Source organism: Pavona decussata, unplaced genomic scaffold, assembly GCF_977016875.1.
Source record: "Pavona decussata unplaced genomic scaffold, jaPavDecu1.1 SCAFFOLD_114, whole genome shotgun sequence".
Lineage (NCBI taxonomy): Eukaryota > Metazoa > Cnidaria > Anthozoa > Scleractinia > Agariciidae > Pavona > Pavona decussata.
Genome location: NW_028145528.1, coordinates 62,343 through 77,230, shown reverse-complemented (window position 1 = coordinate 77,230; position 14,888 = coordinate 62,343). Strand labels below are relative to the sequence as shown.

Here is a 14,888-nt window from a genome sequence, read left to right as displayed (position 1 = left end):
AATGAAAATTTCGCCAAGACTCAATTATCTTTAAGTCCCAAAGTATCGAAATTAACCCAAAGTTTAACTACAAAACCACTTACTGAGTCTATTTCCTCAGCTTAGTTTCCACGCTGAATCCATTCTTCAGATTAGTGAAGACAATTTTGTTGCCCTTGTTGGGAGGAGATGAAGGAGAAGACTCCACTCGGACACTTGGTACGTAATCAAGTGGCGATCCATGCACCTTCGGCGGTGCTGCAAAGTCCTTGTCCACATCTTCCGTCAGTGTAACCTGGACTTCATTTTCGGTGCTTTCCATGTAGAACATCTCCCACGCTTTTACATCTGTTATCGTGTGCAACACTCTTGACGTAGGAAAGTCCAGATCCGGGTAGCTAATGCTGAGGTACAAATCCCCGTGTGAATCACCTACCATTAGCCGACACTGCTTATTCACTGCTTTGACTGGACCATTAGGAAGTGATGAGGTCGACTGAAAAATCACGTAGCCATACAAGGGAGTTTTAGCTTCCAAACGGTCTGGTGCAGCACCAAATTTCACGACGTGGGCTTCGTCATCCTGTTTCAGGACTTCATATAGCTGCTGTTTCTCTTCTTGAAGAGACCAAGCAGTGTGTGGATATGACGGTGTATTCACTTGAATTGCGTATTCGTAGGCTCCATTCACCGAGCTGTGTTCAAGCCAGGCGGTTGCGTACTCACCACTGGACGCTTTTCCTGAATTACTTTCAGAAATCTGGGTTTGAACATGAACCTTGAGGCTAGGTGCGCTTGAGGGTGGAATGTAGTAGCTGTTGTTTTTTGTGTCGACGAGAATAGTGTAAGGGTTTGCTCCACTTTGAGAAGCTGGTGTCATAGCTGGGAATGGAGAGGTATTACTTCTTTCAACACCATCCACCTTAACAAAGAATGTGTTAGCGTCTCTCACTAGTTTGTCTTGAAAGAGCGTTGTCTGTACTTTCTTTCCGGGCCCATTGTCCATTCTAATGTTACTTCCCAGACAGACAACCAGATTTTGGTGAAAGAAGACAGACTTCTTAAAGTGCAGGGTGATGTCGGGATAAGGATGATGTTGGTCTGAGAAGACATATTTCGGCTGATGGAAGTCCATGCCAAACATGCCACTTGACAAACGCTCTGGGCCTTGAAAGGCAACGCCTCCAGCAGAAGAAAATGGACTGAAATGTCGTATAGTCGTCAGTCTCGTTTCCTTTACAGTCAATGACATCGTTGTGGCGCCAGGAATTCTCGCCCAATCCCAGCCGTTTTTCACATCGTGAGCCTTCAGCGCCTCCTCGCTGTTAGCTATAAGCATCGCACCATGACTTGCAAAGATACCGTGAGGATTCTCAGACCTTGTTCCCTCAAAATCCCAGACAAAGCTATTGAACCCCTTAACTGTGACCACCCAGTCTTCACGCCGATGAACTGAGAGTGCAGCAAAGTTCTTGGACCAGTGACCTTCTGGGGACAACTCGGCAGATACTTTCTTGGAGGTGGCAACGGCATGTAGCTAGGAAGCAAACATTTGAGTCAAAACCTGATTCTTACTCTTGCTCAATTCCGTCACTATAAACTAACAAAACTTGATAACTTGTTATATAGCAAATTTTTTAGTCATTCTTCCCGATTTTTGAGTTGTTCATCTTTTTCCTTTTATAGGGTTGAATTGAATGTTGAACACAGCAAACACTGCTTCCCACATGCATACCCCCCCAGCATTGATTTAATAACTTCCTAAATTTCCATTCGTCTTAGATCATGGGCTTTTTTTGTTGTAACCAAAGTTTTGACCCTACTGCTTTTAGTTGTATTTCTGTGGACATGTAGATCGAAATAAAACGGTTAACATTCAATTCAGTACATTGAGGTCATTTATATTTTCACTCTGATAATGAATTAAAAACCGTGGATCATAGCCACAGATGAGCTATTACTAAGTTTGCTTATTGCTTAGGTCGCAGTGAGCGGGCAGTATTCTGAAAGTCCTGCAATCTGATTGGTTCCTGGAACGGGCATAATTTTCCCATCTCTTGACCATGGTCACTAAGGTAACCAAGAACGGTAGCAAGTGAGCGAATGAATAAATGAGCCAAGTCGCAATTTGTCTCAATCGTTTTAGCGTTACTTCCGGTGATATTATTGGAATTTCTCGCTAAAGGCAATGGATTCTGACGAACGCCACCATAGTGAAAGTGAATTTAATTACCCAGATGAAGCAGACAAAGGAAGCTTGAAGGACGAAATATTGCCAAGCTTCACCAGGACTGATGTGCAAAATTTATGGAGGGGAATATTGGACAAAAATGTGATTGGATCGTACCGTATTGCTTTGTATTCGGTGATGCTATGAATCTACCAGTACGGTACTATGTCGTACCCGGTAGGATGTTATATCGAAACAGCGATGGTATTATATCGTACCCAGTAACACAATCAATCCTTAGACATGCTATTATATCGTACTCGATGATGATATGTCGTACCCAGTGATGCTATATCGTACCCTTATGTCGTACCCGGTGATGTAATGTCGTACCCGGTGATGCTATGTCGTACCCTTATGTCGTACGGGGTGATGCAATGTCGTACCCGGTGATGCAATGTCGTACTCGGTGATGCAATGTCGTACCCAGTGATGTTATATCGTAAAACGTCCGGATACCGGCGAACAGCATTGTCAGCGGGGTTTTTTTACGAGAAAAGGCGGGAAGTTGACATCACGTGATATGACTTGCTCTTCGCGTCGTCTGCTCCTCAAAAGCTAGCTTTGTCAGAGCTTTTGAAAAATGTCGGGGCAAACTTCTGAGGAAAATGTTCTCTCCAGAACGATGGAAATTTTGCCAGGAATGCATTACAGGAACTAGAAAACTCGGTGACTGGATCCACCAGCGGCGAACATGAACAATATTTTATAAATAGTGACAGGACTGCGCGACTCTCACGTGCGTGTTTTAGCCGTTTTTAGAGTTTTCAGTGAGTTTTGCTCTCACTAGTATATCCTTGAGAGACCTACCTCTTTTGTATGAAATTAGAGGAGGTTCCTTGTAAATTTCTCTGAGCAATGGTTGTCGTTCTATTAAATGTCAGTTTTCCATTAGTATTTGTTTCAAGTTAGTAAGTGATGTGTATTATTGCGTGACAAAAGGCAAGATTCTCTTGTTTGTGCGAGGTTTTTGTTGAAGGGCCTGTTTTCTATTCCCAAAAATCACTTCTGAGAGAGTTCTCTGCACTAGATTTTTGGGATAGCCCCTCTCGATAAGTCGTGATTCGAAATGTTTGATTTTTTCTTCAAATGTTTCTTTTGTTGAGCTTGTTCGGAGAAGTCTGAGGGCCTTTCCTATGAAACCTCTTTTTACTCCTGGTGGGTGACACAAGGAGAAATGTGTGTACTGTTATGTCTCAGTAGCTTGGTAGTGAGTGCGTACATCGAGCACTGATTCAGTAATGAATCTGTTGCCGTCAAGCAAATTCCTAAGAACTGAGTCTTCTAAAGTTCCCCCTAACCTCAACAGCAGAGCACAAACCCAGTCAATCTTGTATCTTGCAAAGTCGATGTTAACGTTGTTGCTATACAGAGGAACCTCGATTTAACGAACCTCTATTTAACGAAGTCCTCAATATAACGAACGATATTCTATGTCCCGGCCAAAGTTAGAGTTAAATGTTTGGATTAGAACCTCGATGTAACGAATTACTATGTCAACACGCGACAGAAGATAAACACTGAACAGATCAACACTCTGAAAGTGTCGTTTTTTTGTAAACAAAAGCTGCGCGTCTGCTCAAAAGTGAAAATAATTGCTACTGAAAGCCACCATGCTTAATGAATTGCATCTCAAAACGTGGCACTTCTGGGTGACGAAAATTGCATTGAATTGCGTGACAGAAGTCATCTGTGTTGAAAATCAATCATTAACTATGACCTCGATATAACGAACATTTTGGTGGTTCGTTATGTCGAGGTTTTCGATATAACGAACCCTCAATTTAACGAACAAAATTTGGCCGGTCCCCAGCGACTTCGTTAAATCGAGGTTCCACTGTACTCTGTACTTTCTAACTTATTTATAACATCACTCAACACTGCTCTGATGTTTACGCTAACCAGCTGAAAGGGTGACTCAGTGATGTTGACCTTCCATATTTTGGTGATAAATCAAAATTTGGTTGTTCTATACCGACTTCTCGCCAAAGTTAAAAAAAAAAAACAAAATGGCCGCCTACGAAAATATCATGTGATCTTTCTATGCAAAATAAACCCGTAATGTTTGCCGGCATCTACGATGGGGCATCACTACTGGATACGACATTGAATCACCGGGTAGGACATTGCATCACCGGGTACGACATTGCATCACCCCGTACGACATAAGGGTACGATATAGCATCACCGGGTACGACATTGCATCACCGGGTACGACATAAGGGTACGATATAGCATCACTGGGTACGACATATCATCATCGGGTACGATATAATAGCATGTCGAAGGATTAATTGTGTTACTGGGTACGATATAATACCATCGCTGTTTCGATATAACATCCTACCGGGTACGACATAGTACCGTACTGGTAGATTCATAGCATCACCGAATACAAAGCAATACAGTACGATCCAATCACATTTTTGTCCAATATTCCCCTCCATAAAAATTTCATTTTGGGCCAGGGACCAGCAAACACGGTCAAGAAAGAAATGAACAGATTATTTAACGGCCTAGGTCTGTCCGTATAGGAAAAAAAACGTGGCCCAAGGTCTGGACTTACGCCCGATCGAAGGCACAGTTTTTTGCTATACCGATCCCCCGGCCAGTAAATAACCGATACGTCTGTGTGATTATACCACACAAAAACTTTTGGCAACTTACTGTGATCATTAATTGCAGAGAACCAATGCTGTTAAAGTACGACTTTCCTGCTTGAATCCACCCTCTTCCTAGATTTTTAGACACAGCCTTATCTGAAGGCTGGTATAGACGTTCAAACAGTTCTGCATCCTTATTCAGGTCAGGAATGGTTATTCCTTTTAGGGGAGTTGTTGCAAGTGACCCTGGATAGGATACACTGATATATGCATAGGCTGGGAGATTCTTCAAAAGAACCTCGTTACAATAGTCGGGAAAGCGTCCTCCTACACTGCTTGGTGTGGAATACTTCACAGCTGTCATTCTCAGGGTTTTCAGACCTTCTCGTATATTGCGTTTTGCAGTCTCTGATAGTGCAAACTCTGTTCCCTCTAAAAGATATTGCACTTGAGCTGCTGTGTGCAATGCGTCTGGTATGTATGCAGAAGCGTAAAATGCCATGTGATGGAAGCCAGTGTAATCAGGTTTGATGACCCCTCCAAATGCTTTATTGATGGTCAAAGCATTCTCCAGCCATCTTTGTAGTGCCTCCATATCTCGCTGCCTTGCCTTTTGATCTTCGTCGGTGCTGGAAGGCATTGATAGCACAATGAGAAGGCGAAATAGCATCATCGTTATCATTTTGTCAGCGGTTGTTCCGTTGTACTTGAATGGTGCCTGGTAAACTTCTCCAAAGTCATTATACCATTTTGCTGTGTTGATTAGGTTAATCAGTCTGCTCTTGTATCGTGCATCTTTTTCCAAGGAGTCTTTCAGAAGGAAAAGACTATGAACGAATCCAGCACCACTTCGAAGCATCTCCATGTACAGTGAACCTATAGCACTTCCATCGGCCCATCCTTGGTCTTCAAGGTAATCTAAGACGTTGAAAATTCTTTGAAGACGTGCTTGGTTTATATACTCTAATGAACGGTGGACTTTGTCTTCGGTGTAGGGAGTTCCCTGACTTTTCAGGTGGTTATGAAATTCATTCTGCCGTACTTCATAAAGTCCACAAACTCGAATCAGTGATTGTTTTACCACGTTTGGATGAGGGGAATTCAGTTTGGGTGTCTCTTTCGTCACTGTCCTTTTCATTTCATTGCTTCGTGATTTCAGGTGCAATTCTATTGCTAAAGGCTGTAAAACTCGCGTCATAACAAAGCTAAACTTTCTTGGGCGAATAGTGGCTTTATACACTCTTGACCCCCTTCCACATCTTAGGCAGAACAATGGAGGACCACTGATCACGGTTTTATCAGGCAAAATCTTAAATTCAAGTCTGTCGTATTCCTCTTGAGCATAGTCGATGCTTCGCTTAAGAGTGCGCCAACAGATTGAAGAGTTCCTGTGAAGTCATAGGTTGTTGTTTAGACTTGCTTACAAGTCGAGCTTAGAGAGCGCGAAGCGCGATCGTCAGAGCTCGAGCGAGCGAGCGCGGAGCGCGATCGACTTGTTTCCCTTGCTGGAAATCGAATCAAGTGACGTCGTTTTGGCGCGAACTTTTCAGGGTGCGAAGTTGTCAAACTGTCAACTCAATGCATTCTTGTCATTTCAACGCATCTTTGGAAACGCCGACAACGCTTCAAAACGTTCGGAAACACCGAAATACGTTGAAAATCATTTAAAAATTGAGCCAACGCATTTGCAAAACATTTTTCAAACGTTGACAACACATTTGAACAGTGAAAGGACAAGTTATTTTCTTTATCAGCCCCGCGAAACGACTGCATCGTACTACACACTGTTCATGCGAAGATTTTGTTTACATTTTGATGACTGCAGAAATTATGTCGATTCGCTTCGCGAAGATTTTTAAAATGCTTTACTTCGAATGTGCGAGTAATAATAATAATAATACCGGCTACTGCTAGCGCTGCTACTGCAATAACAAATTTTAAAATGAAAGCACTACACAGCATGACATGCAGAGTTCTGTCTTGACGGGAAAACCTGGAAAACAACATAAAATGTGGGTTTCCTATTATATACCGAACGAAATTCGACCGTTAACTCGTTTGGAATAACGGCCGAATCCGTATCAGTATACAACAACCGAAAAAGTTAACGGCCGAAAAATGCTGGTTATATACCGAACAAGGTTGAGGCTTATCTCGTTATTATCAAAACACTCATTAAAAATGCAGCATATAAATCGGTCAGTATAAGCCACAAAATACCGATCAATCGCCTCTTGATGATGATGTCTGTTTAACCGGAACCAAGTAAACGGACAAAACCTCTTTTCTTTCGCTGTGACGTAGAAAATCGAAAACGAATGGGGCCACCTCAAAGGTCAAGCTTTTTTTCCCGATCATCCTGTAGGCGCCGATAAAAACACGTCCTTTCCACAACAGTGACTTTCGATTACTTTGCGCTGATGTTCGCGGACATCTCTGTACTTTGCTTTTTGCAACCCATACACGAATTGCATCGTTAAATGAACGTGTAATCAGTGCGAGGGATGTCGAAGTTCTTGGTCGTAGACCGAAATAACAATCGCTATCGGAGAGCTGGTTTTGTATGTTCGAACAGCTTTGCGCGTGATCTGGTTATGATCTGGCTTGATTGACGTGTACTGTCATATCGCTGCTTCTGATTGGATAATGCTACAGGAGGAAAATTCCTCCTGTAAATTTGGCGCGCTGCAAGTGATAAAAGTCGCTCGCGCCAGGTCCATTCAAAGAGAAGCAAGCGAGCGACTTTGAGAAAGTCTAGTTGTTGTTGTTTCATCACTGTACCAGTTTCTCAACCTACTGTCTATATGGGCAATACGTAAAGCCTTCAATGCATCAATATTTGCGGAAAGAGCAGTTGGGGTTTGCTGACTACAGTTATAACTTTGCTGCCAAAAATTGATATAATCGTACTTTGAGCCAAATTTTGTGAAAGGAGGAACAATTTTGTCGCGTGATTGGAAAGCAAGGGTGGGCACAAATTCTAGCAAATCTATATACACAGTATCCTGATGGTCCAAAACAAACTCGACCTGGGTAATTTTTGCGTCATGGCTTAGACTTTTCAAATGTTCTCTACACTCGCCGTATGACACCCATATTCCTCTCCAACCTTTGAATCCCATGTCGACCATGAACGTTCCTACTCGAACGTTTTTTGCCTTGTCTGATAGTCTAACCTCCATCTTTTTTCCTTTGACAGCATCTTTCTTGTAAATCCACATCTTGATACCACCACGCCAGAGCTCCGTTTTCTGTATAGGGGCGGATGACGGTCTTTCGTACCTGAATACCGATGTGCCACTAACTTGCGATTCCAATTTTAGAGAGGTGTTCCCACTTTTTGATGCAAAGGTGGAGAGCGAAATGTCTCCTTTTGAATCGGGTGGAACGACAAAGCAATTCTTCTGATTGGCGTCTTCAAAATCCAAAGTCTCGTCACATCGATCTGGTCAGGAATATGAAAATGGTATAAAATTCTTAGAAAAACAATCCTTACTGAAATTATGCCTCTTGTCTAAGGTAATGTCAGGGTTATTAAAGTACACTCTACTCAAATAGAAGAAAGATCCTCGCAGTTAGTATGCAACTTAAGCAGTTGCGAAAAGAAAGCCTGAAAAAAATTCAGACTTGAATGGGATTCGCACCCATATCCTCTGCGATACCAGTGCAGTGCTCTACCAACTGAGCTGCCAAGCCAACTGGGAGCTGGTCATATTGTGACAATAAGACTAGTTCCCAGTTGGCTTGATAGCTCAGTAGGTAGAGCACTGCACCGGCATCGCAGCGGTCATGGGTTCGAATCCCGTTCAAGCCTGAATTCTTTTTAGGCTTTCTTTTCGTAACGGCTTAAGTTGCGTACTAACTGCGAGGATCTTTCTTCTATTTGATCTTTCATCCGCAGTTCAAAATATATGTTTCATATATTTACATTCATTTATTCATCCCTCACAGGTTGGCTTGATAGCTCAGTTGTGTAACGATACGAATGTGACGTGGCGAGACAAATGTAACGATAGGTTTTTTGGCTGAGAAGAGTTTGGCTTATCTCGGCGACTTTACTGGTACTCAAGGCCGAGCAAATATTACTTGTGAATTACTTGTGATCAGTGCGTGGACCGAAAACTAGTAACGGGCTGTGCTAGCGAGGAAAACGGGGAAAAAACTCGGCAGAGCAAACTAGCTTGGTAGCCGACACTCGTAACAAACTGTCAGAGGTACAAGGGCTAGTTTCTTCGTTCCATGGCGAAAACAGAGAGCAAAAGTAGAGATTTTCTTGGAGACAGCAACTTTCTTTATTGTAGAGTAAACCTCGTAGATACTTCACAACTGATTCAAGTTTGTTGGTAATCCATGGTGGCAATCGTAGATAATCGTTTTACAACACTTTCGGGACTCCTTATATATCGTATTAAACAAACACAGGTGGCACAGTATACAATGGAAACGATAGGATGAGTGTGAACATGATAACTTGTAGACCTATCTGATAATAAAAGTTTACATCTGTTCCGTTCTCATAAGATAACTTTGTTCTCGTTTTTAACTCGTGAATGCTTCATCCGCAGTTCAAAATATGTTTCATATATTTACATTCATGTTCACTCTACTACACAGATAGGTTGGAGAAATTAATATATCTACATCTACATAAGACTGCCTTATTTCAGAAATACCGGTTGCCTGGGCTAAGGGGATTGCATATTGCTACTTCCCTATAGCATAGTAAGCCTCCGTTTTGCTACACCAAAGTTGTAGTAAAATTGGTTTTAAACGTCATGGTATAACAAATATTGTTATTAATACGTCTTCTAGTATTCAACACAAATAATGGAAGCTCACCAGCTGTCAGGCCTGATGGCATCAGCAACAAGGTGGTACCAGCCACCACGAGAAGTAGGAAGTAGCGTCTAATCATACTTCATAAATACTGTGTAAAATTTTCCCTGAGAAAAAAAAGAGAAAAGATGGAACGGTTAATAGACGGCAAATTTATATTAGAAGCCCTAGGTAATCAAACATTAAACAAGACTTAACTGAAGTCGAAGTTTGAATGGGATTCTGCCCAGTCACCAGTAGCATTAGAAGTTGGGCCAACAACCCGTGTGGTTAGTCTTTGAAGCGTTGATGGTGATATAGCGGTTTCCAATTGGGTAAACCAAAGTAATTACTCTGGCCAATCACAACAGATGTAAACAACACAACGAGCCAATCAGAATTCGAAGCAAATACATGTAACCGGTGCCAAGCGCGGGAAAACGCGTGCGGCCAAAACACGATTGGTTTTGGCTTGAATTCCCTTTGGTTGAGAAAGTTGCGCGATTTTTGTTAACCAATCAGAGAGCGTAGTAATGCAAAACCAAAGCAAACGCGAAATTACTTTCGACACTCAATTAAAAACCGCTCTAATAAGGTAGTGCGTGTGTACACCACTTCCTATAGGGTCGGGCTACTGATAACTCGACAGACCGCAATCAAACTTCACACTGGATTGGAATTTATACGGGGACAAATTTTAGCGCTAAAGAACCCTTTGGTAAGAAAGCTCTTCTTTAGTTATTTCCTGATTTTCAGTTAGCCTTTGCACTAAAGCTCTGGTCAAGTGGCGAATAATAGTCGATGATAGTCAGAGAGAAAATCAGTTCTTAACCCTATCTTTTTTGTCTTCCCACCTTAACTTCGCAAGTATAAAAGCTATGGAAGTGAGACTTGGACTATAGGTAGTACGTTTAAAAATGTTTCCTTTGAGATCCTCAACGGGTGGTGATGACATCATGATTGGCAAATGGCGGCCATCTTGGATCCGCCATGTTTTATTTGTGGATTTTACCAAAAACTTCAGGAAAGCGCCGAAAATGAACGAAAAGTTATAAAAGCAATAAAGAACCCCTAAATATGAGCTAAAAACATTAAAGTTACAATAACTAGCTTTTTCTTCATTTTAAAAATAGGAATTTTCTGTTTTCTGAAAAAAACTCAGTCAACACCATCCAACCTTATCAGCTTTTTTCCCAGATAAATTTCTGAAAATGTCCTGAAGTTTTAGGGCGTTTGCTCAAATATTAAAAAAGGTTATTCAGGTTCAAAGTCGCCGAGGGCAGAATCCGCCCCTCTTTCCTCCTCCCCTCCCCCCCCCCACCCAGTCTAGATAGACTTAAAGTATCATCAACTTGTAGATTTCCTAGTTTTGTAGACATTTAGTTTCAAGGGCAAACGACCCCATAAGCTTTTTAGCTCTAATATTCGTCGTTTTAAAATAAAGGTTATCTATCTATCATGCGCCGTTTGACCAAGACTTGACGTTGCTGTAACGATTAAAATTTTAATTTAAAAATTAAAATATCTTGAAAGACTGAAATGACCTGCTGATGACGACACAAGACAATAGGACTAAATAAAAATGCGAAAATAAAATAGGTTTGTAGATATTACGTCACTGGCTGAAACTCGATTCGAGCCTTAAGGAAAAAGACCGTGGCGAAAATAATATAGTCAGTAACGTTAGCAATAAAGCAAAAAGAACTGATTTGTTTTCGTGATTAAACTGTTATATTTTTACTGAAAAAAATGATTTTTTTTTGCATAATTTCTTTGGTTTTAATTTCGAACTCAAATGCAAGTACGTACTCTTAAGTAACTTCAAAAATATAGCGAGTAGGATTAAGCAATCAAAACACAGCTTTTTTTAAAGAATTGCTATTAGGTACTAAAATCTTTCTCCCAAATTTATTAAATTAAACACAAGATTGTTTTATCCTCTATGGTCAACTCTTGTACAACTTAAGTAAAATTTTTTTCTAGCGTTTGTGCCTTAAGATATATCTTAAAGTGCCATCAATTCAAACCAAAGTATAACCAAGGAGAACTGTGCAACAGAGCTCAAAAGACCTAGCACATGAAACACGTGATCTTTTTTAATTTGCTCTTTAGCACCACATTTTTTTGTTATTAAAATCCATCCTAAAAACTTAGGGACTCTCATTCCAAACGTGTAAAAGACTAGAAATATTACATTCTTATCGAAAACTCTGATTGATTTATCCATACAACAGGGCTATGGAGTAGATTGGGTTTTATTATCATGCGAAATCTTAACGTGTCCTAACTCCTTTAGCAGACGATTTTAGCAATCAACCATAGATTCGGGCATGGTACACGGAAAACTCAGGTTTTTAAAACATGCTTGCTTCAGTGCATAGCAGGTGAAAAAGCCAGTGAGTTCCATATAAGATGTGACAAATGGTCTCAAGAACAGTTTGCTACAGGCAGGCCTTTCTCATTCACAATATTTTACTCCCACGCTCCAATTTTTGCCTGTTCTCTTCGTAATCTGAAAGTCTGAAACGAAGTAACCGGCAAAGTGTAACTTGTATGAGCAGGGGTGAAGCTTGAGCCAGGCAAAACCTCACGCTACGATCAAAAACTGATTATTCATGTGACAGGATTGCAACCTTTGGAGTCTCCCACTGCCACTCTTTCGATGTTTTGGCAAAGGGAATCTTTCAGCAGATTTACACTTAGATTCTTTACAAGATAACGTTTATGAAAGGGGAAGAAAAAGTATTGCGAACGCTATATATCGTCCTCTCTCCCACTTGTCGCTCACAATATTTTTCCCTCAGGCCATTGTTTCGCCGATAAAACAACACATCCTTTATTTAAACACGATTTGATTTAAAGCATAAAAATGCTTGTGAGGTCGTGTAAACTGTAAGGTAAAACTACAAGATAAAAAGTTTAAAGTGCATTTCAAAGGGTACGTTAATAGTGGCATTTAGGAGTAAGAGGATAAAAAGAATGAACAAATTTGGGTGTTAGGGTGTAAAGTCTGGGCCAGTGATTGCACAGACTGGACGTTAAAGTGAAGGTCCTTAAACTATCAGATTAATCTCTTCATAATATGAAAGATTGAAACAAATAACCAACAAAGGTCTCCAAAAGTGCTGGGGTGGGGCTTGAGTCGCGTTCAGTCAAAACGTCAGGCCCCAGTTGTTCAAAAAGCGGATAACTTTATCCACCGGATAGGTCGCTATCAGGCAGATAAAATGTGTGCAAGATTTTCCCGATAGCCCTATAAATGGTCATATTCCCGTTATTCAAACACGTTGTAACTAAAACAACATCTTCCTGCACTTTCTCACTGAACAATATGTTTCAGACTCGGCTTTGTTGGTTGCAAACCTGACTGAATGTTGTGGGTCAGGGTTGCCATGACAAAAGTGGGAAACTGATGGAAATGTTGAGGGAAAACTTTCTCAAACTGTAAAAGATTACTCGCGATTTTTATGTACATGTAAACGACAATAAACCTAACTTATACTGAAGACTGTACTGATTTTGGTAGCTCTGATGGAGTGAGTGTCTGATCATGTAATGTTAATTAGAAGGTAAAGTCTAACTTAATCTTTTCCGAATAATAGAGCAGATAGCGCCAAAATTATTTTTTCTGATTCAGTTAATCAGACTAATAAGCTAAGACTGATCGAGACCCAGTACAGTGGTTTGCTAATATATCTAGTGAAGTTTGTATAAATTCTGATCGCATTATTCCCGAGAAAGCCTTCATTCGAAGTAGGTCTGTAAATCTATAAAACACACCTTCCCAGCCAGTCTGATTTTGGTGATAAATATAAAGATTTCAAACTGTGAAGCACAGACAATGCCAGATGGAAACAGTAATCATTGTCTGCTTTGTACTCACTGTACTCTTACTCTGGGGAAAATTAAAAAACTGAGGAAATGCTACTTTCTTTTCAAATGGATTAGTAGCAGGAAACATTAGGTATATCTTTCTCCGATTAGTTTCTGTCCTTTTAACTTCTCTCCGACAACTAGAAATACAAGGGGGCATAGCAAGACTCTTCGCTAACCTCAGCTGAGCAAATAAAACTGTCTTCCTAGGAGTTAGGTTTTATCTTGTGCAAATACAATATCTAGGAATGGATTAATTTTCAAAGCTTTTGTTCTCTGCTGTCATTTGCTGCAGATTAAATTCGGTGCACATATGAGAGCATGGCAGGTAAAGATGAAGTTCCCCTCTCTCCCTAACCTCTCCCTCTTCTCGTTCACAACATTTATCTCGTACGCCATTTTCCCTCTGCTCCTCGTAATCTAAACCGGTCTGGAACGAAAAAGCCTGCAAAGCTTGAGCTTGTGTTCGTAGGGGTGAAACTTGGGCCAGCAAAACGTCATTATAGGATCAGGCCCGAATTATTCACCCAATGGGATTGCAACCGATTTACAATTAAAACCCGAAACTGTTATCATTCAGATAAACTCTTAAACAGAATCTTCTACAGGCTCTCTCTCAAACTTTTGGCATGGGGAATCTTAAAGCAGATTTGTACTTACACTCTTAATAATTTAACGTTTGCCATGCAACTAACCGATCGGTTTAATATAAGGACTCGGCGAACCTGTCAGTTCTCAACAATCGTAGATTCATTAAGATCCTCCAAACGTCTGGCTGCTACCGAATTTAATAATCATTTGTCCGCTTGTTTATATGTTTGTTTATCCACAAATACGTACTGTCTTTAAAAGTTCATTTGTTTTTTAATTAATAACATTATACAAGTGTAAAGAAACTCATTAGTTCCTCGGCTGTTGGTCATCTTCCCGTTATTCAAACACGTTGTAGCTAAAAAAATATCTTTTGTGAAGATCCTGCACTTTCTCACTAAGCATTGTGTTTCAGACTCGGCTTTGTTGGTTGCAAACCTGACTACCAAAAAAGTAAGAGAAACTCATTAGTTGCTTGGCTGTTGGTCATCTTCCCATTATTCAAACACGTTGTAGCTAAAACAACATCTTTTGTGAAAATCCACCATTTTTTCACTGAACAGTGTGCTATTTCGGACTCAGCTTTGTTTGGGTTGGAAACCTGATTGGATGTTGTAGGTCAGGGTTACCATGACAAAATTAAAGTGGAAAACTGATGGAAATGTTGAGGGAAAACTTTCTCAAACTGTAAAAAGATTGCTCGCGATGTTTATATCCATGTAAACGATAATAAACGTAACTTGTACTGAAGACTGTACTGATTTTGGTAGCTCTGATGGAGTGAGTGTCTGATCGTG

General features: G+C 40.7%; 1 long non-coding RNA gene across 1 annotated transcript in view; it reads right to left on the bottom strand.

The window, feature by feature from the left end:
- Window positions 1-12,874, bottom strand: part of LOC146469970 (uncharacterized) — a 43,607-nt gene extending 30,733 nt beyond the window's left edge. The window contains exon 1 of the long non-coding RNA XR_014867022.1: window positions 12,787-12,874. This is a non-coding gene — a long non-coding RNA (uncharacterized LOC146469970). The remainder of the gene's footprint in view (window positions 1-12,786) is intronic.
- Window positions 12,875-14,888: the final 2,014 nt, after the last annotated feature.